General features: G+C 45.5%; 1 protein-coding gene across 2 annotated transcripts in view; it reads right to left on the bottom strand.

Moving 5' to 3' along the window:
• LOC307233607 (nuclear factor of activated T-cells, cytoplasmic 1-like) overlaps positions 1-7830 on the bottom strand; it is a 61599-nt gene that overhangs the window by 11300 nt on the left and 42469 nt on the right. The window lies entirely within an intron of this gene.

Genomic DNA, 7830 nt, shown 5'->3' with positions numbered 1-7830 from the left:
AAGCTCAGATGTTTTCTTATAGTTTAATATTTCTTTAGAAAAAAAGAAATAATAATAGTAATAACAATAATCAAGAAAAAAGCATGTGGCTTAAGTTAATAAAATTGTTGAAAATAACAATACATCGATAAATCTCATACATCTAATTCACCACGTGTTTTTCCCAGTTGAACGGAAAAATAGTAAATACGAATAAATAATAAATCATTTAAAATAATAAAACCATCTAAATAAATAATAATAATTGAATATAGATATAAAAAAGTAAAAAAAATAAAAATAAAATAATAAAATAATAATAAAAAATATAAACACAAGGCACTGTCATGTGTGTGTGCATTAAGAAGTTTCAGATCAGGAGACAAAAGAACGAAACCCCAATTTGTTTACATAATTTAGCCGCCACATTAAATTCTTTTTTCTAGCAGCAGACACATTCCTTCTCAGTGACTGTGGATATTATGATGGAGGAACTGAAACCAGACCAGACCTCCGGTGCAGCCGCCAGGGCGCACACGCCTGCCACGCGCACGCCGCACGCACGCACGCATGCATGTACGCCGCACGCACGCACTTATGAGCAGCATACTGAGGTAATTAATGGCTTTAATAGTTGCAGATTTGTTTTGCTGGACTTATCAAAACGCATAATATTCCCCACGGCTTAAAAATCAAAGCATTAATACCGCGACCCCATTGCGGTCGTCATATGAATCCACTTAAATCCAATTATTCTCGAAACTGTGAGCAATCCCGGACAATACGGAAGATAGTTAAGTGTTTTTTTTTTTTTTTACGTGGACCGTGTTTGAAAAATGTTTTAATCCGATCACAACCAGCGATCGTACTTCTCTCTCATGTGTGTCCAAGAGGAAGGAGATAAAGAGCAGAGAAGAGGAAACAGCAGTGTATGAAGGTAACTCGGAGGAGGACAGTCAGACAGACTTTTTGGGAGATTTGACGCTGTGCGGCTCTCTCTGCCCTCTGGGTTTCATTCATTTTGACGGAAATTCCACAGATCACCCTGGGTTGGATATTAGTATTTCACACATAGATAGATAGATAGATAGATAGATAGACAGACAGACAGACAGACAGACAGACAGACAGACAGACAGATAGACAGATAGATAGAAAGATAGATAGATGGATAGATGATGGATGGATGGATGGATGGATATCAGCGATTCACACAATATCAAACATCTGACTCAGGATGCTCACTACAAATAGTGTTATTACAGAAAGATATTATTTATAATAAATACGATTAAACGAGTGTCTTTCTCATCATTTTGGTAAATTTGGTTGTAATTTACAATTTTTTACAAATTTTAGTGCCACTTGGTTTTATGATTGGGATTCTTTGATCGTCATGTTATTTCGTGAGAAACATGTAAAGTTGCTTCAAATTAAGGCGCAAATTAATATTATTTTGACCTGTGCCGGTCGATGCATCCATCCATCCATCCAACCTTCCAACCATCCATCCATCCATCCATCCAACCAACCATCCATCCATCCATCCATCCATCCATCCGTCCAACCACCCGTCCACCCGCCCAACCATCCATCCATCCAATCATCCAACCATCCATCAGCCCAACCATCCAACCATCCATCCATCCAACCAACCATCCAACCATCCAAGTTCAAGTTCAAGACATTATTTGTCACATCCATACACATACGGTCATACATATATGCAGTGAAAGGTCATGACACACGGTGATTACGCACAATAAGCACCCGCCCGACCATCCATCCATCCAACCACCCATCCATAAACCAACCCACCCATCCATCCATCCAACCACCATCCATCCAACCATCCAGCCATACATCCAACCACCTTTCCATCCATCCAACAATCTTTCCATCCATCCAACCATCCATCCAACCGACTATCCATCCATCCACCCAACCATCCATCCAACAATCCATCCATCCAACAATCCAACCATCTATCCATCCATCCATCCGTCCATCCATCCAGCCATCCATCCATCCATCCGTCCATCCAGCCAACCATCTATCCGTCCATCCATCCATCCATCTATCCATCCAGCCAACCATTCTTCCATCTATCCATCCAGCCAACCATTCTTCCATCTATCCATCCATCCATCCATCTATCCATCCAGCCAACCATTCTTCCATCTATCCATCCATCCATCCATCTATCCATCCAGCCAACCATTCTTCCATCTATCCATCCATCCATCCATCCATCTATCCATCCAGCCAACCATTCTTCCATCTATCCATCCATCCATCCATCGCTGCCATGGACACTCCCAGTCCAACCTCGCGGCTGCTTATTCATTTTCCACTTGGCTATAAAACTTCTCCACAAGATTTGGTTTAATTCACCGTTTTAACAGGTGCTGCCAGGAAAATATCATTCCTAAAGCAAACGAAAAAAAGGAAAAAAAAAAAAAAGAAAAGAAAGGAAAGTCCACTTCCTCTTTTGGATCATTAATAATAAAAGCAGCCATCGCCCGCCCCTTTCTAAACCTGTCAATATCGCGGGTCCTCGGAGGAGCCGGCGTGATAGACGTTGCACTTAACCTGAAGGAAGAGCTCCTCTCCGGCGGCCATTAGCCCCTCGTTAGCATGAGCGCCACAAGCGGGGTCAGCCACCTTCATATCTTACCGACCGACAAAGGACGTCGAAGCAAAAGTCCTGTTAGATCCTTCCATCTTGGCAACAACCCCTTTCCATTTCCCTCCAAAGCACATTTCTTCCGCACATCACCCTTTCTTGCAGCCAAGCCACCATGCTAACCGCCGTGTGGCCATAGCGACTCATACAGTGCGTTCCATTTACCTCAGAAGTCGGCGCTGGGAATGCCGTCACACAGGAGTTCACCGCGTTCCAGGACAACAAGTCGGAAAACCAAGACTGTGGCACAAGTCCTTCGTTGCGCTTGCTCTTTTGGAATACAGACAACTCCAGAACAAACAGGGTAGCGGGGAATGGAACGCTCCTCCGGGGGTCACCGACGGGCACCCCCGAATAGACTTAATTGAAAAAAACATTGTTGTTGTTGTGAACATTGGAGCCGGTACTACAGCTTTTACTTATTGCTTATGCGCGGGGCAGCCATCTTGGATTTTTTTTCTCATCCTCATTGACGGTGTATTTTTATTTACTTGAGTCCTGACGCCAACATTTGTCTACGTTTCCCGATGAAAAAGTAATTGAGTCGTCCCTTCGGAGGTAAAAGAAGGATGGATGGATATGCGAGACTTCTAACTTGCTAACTTGTTATCTTGTGTTGGGCGGAGATAGTGGGTGGATTCATATAGGGGGTTGAGGGCCCTACACTATTGTGAGAATTCCTTTGAGAATTATTTGAGAATTACCTTGGTGTAGTTTGACACTCATAATTCAAGAACAATAAAGATTAAAATGTGTGCGCTTCAGGGGTGCGGGGTGTCCTGGCGCTCCCCGGGACTGGTTTATGCTCCTGGGGGCCGGGCGTGGGGGTTGCTCCGCGGGCTTACGGCTTCTCTGGCGGCTGGGGGGGGGGGGGGGGGGGTGGTGTTCTGTGGCTGCAGGGTGCTTGGGCTTCCCTGTGGTCGTGGAGTGTCTATACGGGACTCAGGGGTGGCTTCGGGGGCCTTTTCCGATTGCTTGGAGGCACTACGGCATTATTCCGACCTCATACACCAGAACCAATTGGGACAAGTCCTGTGCACTCACTGGAGGACACATCACATGCACACACATGCACACACACACACACACACACACACACACACACACACACACACACACACACACACACACACACACACACACACACACACACACACACACACACACACACATACATATACATACAGGCGGTCTCATCACAAGCACACACACACCACCAGCACCTGCTTAGAACACACCCCCAACACCCTCCTGATTACATCCCTCTCCTTTTCTCAATCGTTTACTGCCATAACTATGACAGGAAGAGGCCACATGCCCAATTGCTGTTCCAGTGTTCTTGGACTTAATTAACTCTGTTTTGTCGATACATGTTGTCATCTGACGTTTCTATGTTTATGTTTTTCCATTTTACATGTTGTTTGTTTCTATGTTTATTTGTCTCACCCGTGGTGATTCTCCCTCTCCTGGAGAAGTAATGATGATTAGTTGTTTATAGATTAGTTGTTTATAGACCAAAACATGGTCAGATCGTTCCCCAAAGAGGGGGATTGGTGGCGGTTCTGTGTAACAAAAAACTGCTCTTGTCATCCCACAGGTCGTCCACAGGACAGAGTTAATGCAGCAGTTCTTGATGATTAAAGAATGAATAAAGAGTGGCATTGCAGGTTGAGAAGTTGAACTCCACTTGCAGACTAACTCTGTCCAAGATGCAATGGCACAAATACTCTGTGTGGTGCTATATAACATATAATATATATATATATATATATGATTATAATTGTTATTATGGTTATTACTATATTTGTTATTATTGATATTGTTATTGTTATTATTATTGTTATTATTATTGATATTATTATTATTATTATTATTATTATTATTATATAGACAGAGGGAGGGAAGCAAAAATGAAAACTGTCTCAAAAATTGTGTTTCCATGCCTGGTTGAAAAAAACTGGTTGTGTGTGGCTCCTAAGCAAGCAAAGCCCGGAGTCAAACAGGAAACCGCTGTTCGTGGGGGAAGAAACGTGCCCAGTGAAGTAAAGCGAGGCAATCAGAACATGTATGTCAAGTGTCAGCGGCCATCAGCGTTCCCCTTTGGCTGTTCTGGGTTTTTCTTTTTCTTGTTTTTAGCAAATAAAGGTCCTGTGTTTTTCAAGAGTGAGCCAGCTGGTACGAATCTGGCCTTCTGATTAGCCAGCGCGTGTGTTCAGCTCGGTGTTTAGCTGCTTTTCATGATATCACCCGTCACAAACAGCAGCTAATGAGGGAGGACACAGCAGGAGCCAAAAAAACAACCATAAAATATAACTATACAAAATGTAAATGTGAAAAATATTTTATTTTTATATTTCTATAAATAAAAAAATATATATGATAAAATATAAATAATAAAAATGATTAAAATATATATATATATATATATAAATAAATATATGCTGTATGACGGCAAGTCCGAGCTCAAACCCGTATAAGCATATGTCTATAAGTGTGTGTGTACATGGGGTGGGGGCATGTATGATGTCACTGAGTGATGTGCGACGGAGTGTGGTGTCATCGTGCCGTTAGTTTTACAGGCTAATTATCGGGGTTAACAAGGCAATCGAAAGTGGACACGCTTCAAAACGTTTCATTGCTCCTATTGTTATTGTGATTGATGTTGATATGATGGTTTATTGTGCTCCAAGACATCTGTGCTGTAAATCCCCAACAATTGCGCTGAGTGGGGTATGAGTAAGTGCAAAACGTTTTTTGGAAGAGCTATGGGGAAAAAAATGTCATGGATTCGATTTTTACATAAGCCAAGCAGTCGATAGGAGCATGGACAAAGACTCTGTGAAGGGTATCAAAGGTTTGTTTGTTGGGTTTAACTCTAGTTTGGGGACGACAGCGTTTGAAAATCCCAAATCCGCTTTTTGTACTCAACGTATTTGGAAACATATGTACAATTACATCCACACGCTGAAGACGCTGGGCTTCGAAAATATATTCGGATGCGCACAACAAAAAAACGAATGCAACAACAAACTAACGCAACAAACGACTTCCTTCATTCAATGCTTTTGGTTAAGGGAAGGTGATCCATTCAACCAATAATGAGGCCGGTAACTTTTCAGACTATAACAAGCATAACTACGTCCGTCTAGGATCTGCACAAACCAACCGACCCCACTGTGGAAGTATAAACTACATAAACATTCTGCACGTTTAGGGTTTTATCCACTTTTACGGTTCTAATTTCCTCTCCCGCGAGATATTCAAGTTCTTTTCCGCTCCGAGCCACTGTGGCAGGACCTGGCAACCTCAAAATACGAGGCCAAATGATCATTCATCATTTATCAACGCAGCGCTTGAGTCTGGATGAGGACGGAGACCTACCACCAACCTGCCGCGTCCCCTCTCACTTCGTTTCCTCCGAGCATCAACTCTAAACGGCGGAAACGTCGGAGCTCGAAACGTCAGATTTCCCTCCCCGTCTCGCTCTCCCTCCCCTTCCGTTTTCTACTATTGCCCCCGTCTCTCTGCCCCCCACTCCCCAGATCTCCTGGTGGTGCAGTAGCTCACCGGTGCTAAGTTGAGTGATTTCTCGGGGGCCGCGTTGAGGCGGCTGACGGGCCAGAGAGCGACGCATTTCCTCTGGCTGACGAGCGCAGGAGGTCCCGGAGGCCCCCAGAGCCGGTGCGTGGGAGGCGGGAGGCGCCCCCCCCCCCCCCAATTCGGGGGAGGCCGTGGCGGTGGGTGATTTGAGTCCCGCAGACTCAACTCAACTCAAATCACCGGCCTCTTATTCCCGGGGAGGGAAGAAGGCTACACTTACACGGCTGGCGTTAAATCACCACCGCTGGGGTGAGGTCATCCTCCCGTCCGTCCTCCATCCTCCGGTCCCCCACCACCCCCGCCCCCCCTAATGGACGCTCGCTGGTAATGTGTGTGGATGGGGGGGGGGGGGGAGCCGGATGCCCAGCAAACTGCCTTCAGATCTTATTTATTTTAGCTTAGGGCTGGTTTAAAGGAGGTTTGGGGCTGAGGGGAAGCCTTTGGAGTGTGCAGTTACCACCGCACACTTACCATGACTCCAGGAGCCTCACCACAGACGCTAGCACAGACGCTAGGTGAGGTTTTCCTTCCAAGGAGCTGCCCCAGTGTCCTTTGTCAATCGATACGCATTCCTGAGCATCGCTAATGTAAACCGAGATCCCCCGGCTTGATGCATTTCGCTGTCACACCAAAAGAGAGATAGGCCCTCGCTAAAGTGGCGGCCAATGGGAGAGAAATAAGGTTACTGGGTTTCACCTTTGCAGTATTTTCATACAGCGCCCTGTAACCGTGAAGAATGCCCTTTTGACAACTCTGTTAACAAAGAGCAGAATGAAGCTTGGGTTTCAGGCTCATTCAATTAAAGCTCAGCTGAAGAGGACCAAACACCACGAAAAGGAAAAGAAAAGAGAAAAGAGCGTTTGAAATGAAATTATATAGAAGTGATCGTTTTATGGAGCTGAAAACACAGGAGCCGTATTCCATCCATGTCGCTCTCCCTCTCTCTCTCTCCCTCTCTCTCGCTATCGTGTGTTTATGAAGTGTGGACTAATGGGACTCATCAGGACTGACAGATCTGCTGACAACTGCATTTCAACTCAATTACAGTTCCACAGCTCAACTCTGCCAGTCCCCCAGTGCCTATCACAGCGCTGCGCCCAGAGCTGTTGAGTGAAGCTAAGTGTAGGCACAAGCACACGCACTCAATTAACACACATACACACACACACACACACACACACACACACACACACACTTGCCACCCCTGCAACCAGACCTAAACGCATGGGGGACCTTATCATTGGGTGGCAGCTCATAACAAAAAAGTGGAACCCCCCTACAAGGGCAAAAAAACAAGGCCAAGGGCGAGTCCACTAATCACCACGAAGAGGGGAGTGCAGCAACCCCTGTCATCCCCAGTCCCCCCGCCCGGGTGGGACCATCACGTTTTTCAAGTTGGGCGTCCTCCATCCCTTGATGACGACAGCCGCCATGGTGGAGGTTCCGTAGGGAAAACACGGGAACATGAGGCCTCTGCCTCCTGCGAGCCCAAAATCCCCCATAGAGAGAGAGGGGATGGAGGGGTGGTGGTGGGGGGTCTCCGTTCAGGAAACCCCGCTCCCATT

Source organism: Zeus faber (genome assembly GCF_960531495.2).
Source record: "Zeus faber genome assembly, chromosome: 8".
Taxonomy (NCBI): Eukaryota; Metazoa; Chordata; class Actinopteri; order Zeiformes; family Zeidae; genus Zeus; species Zeus faber.
The sequence above is the reverse complement of the archived record's forward strand: the minus strand, read 5'-3'. Positions and strand labels throughout refer to the sequence as shown.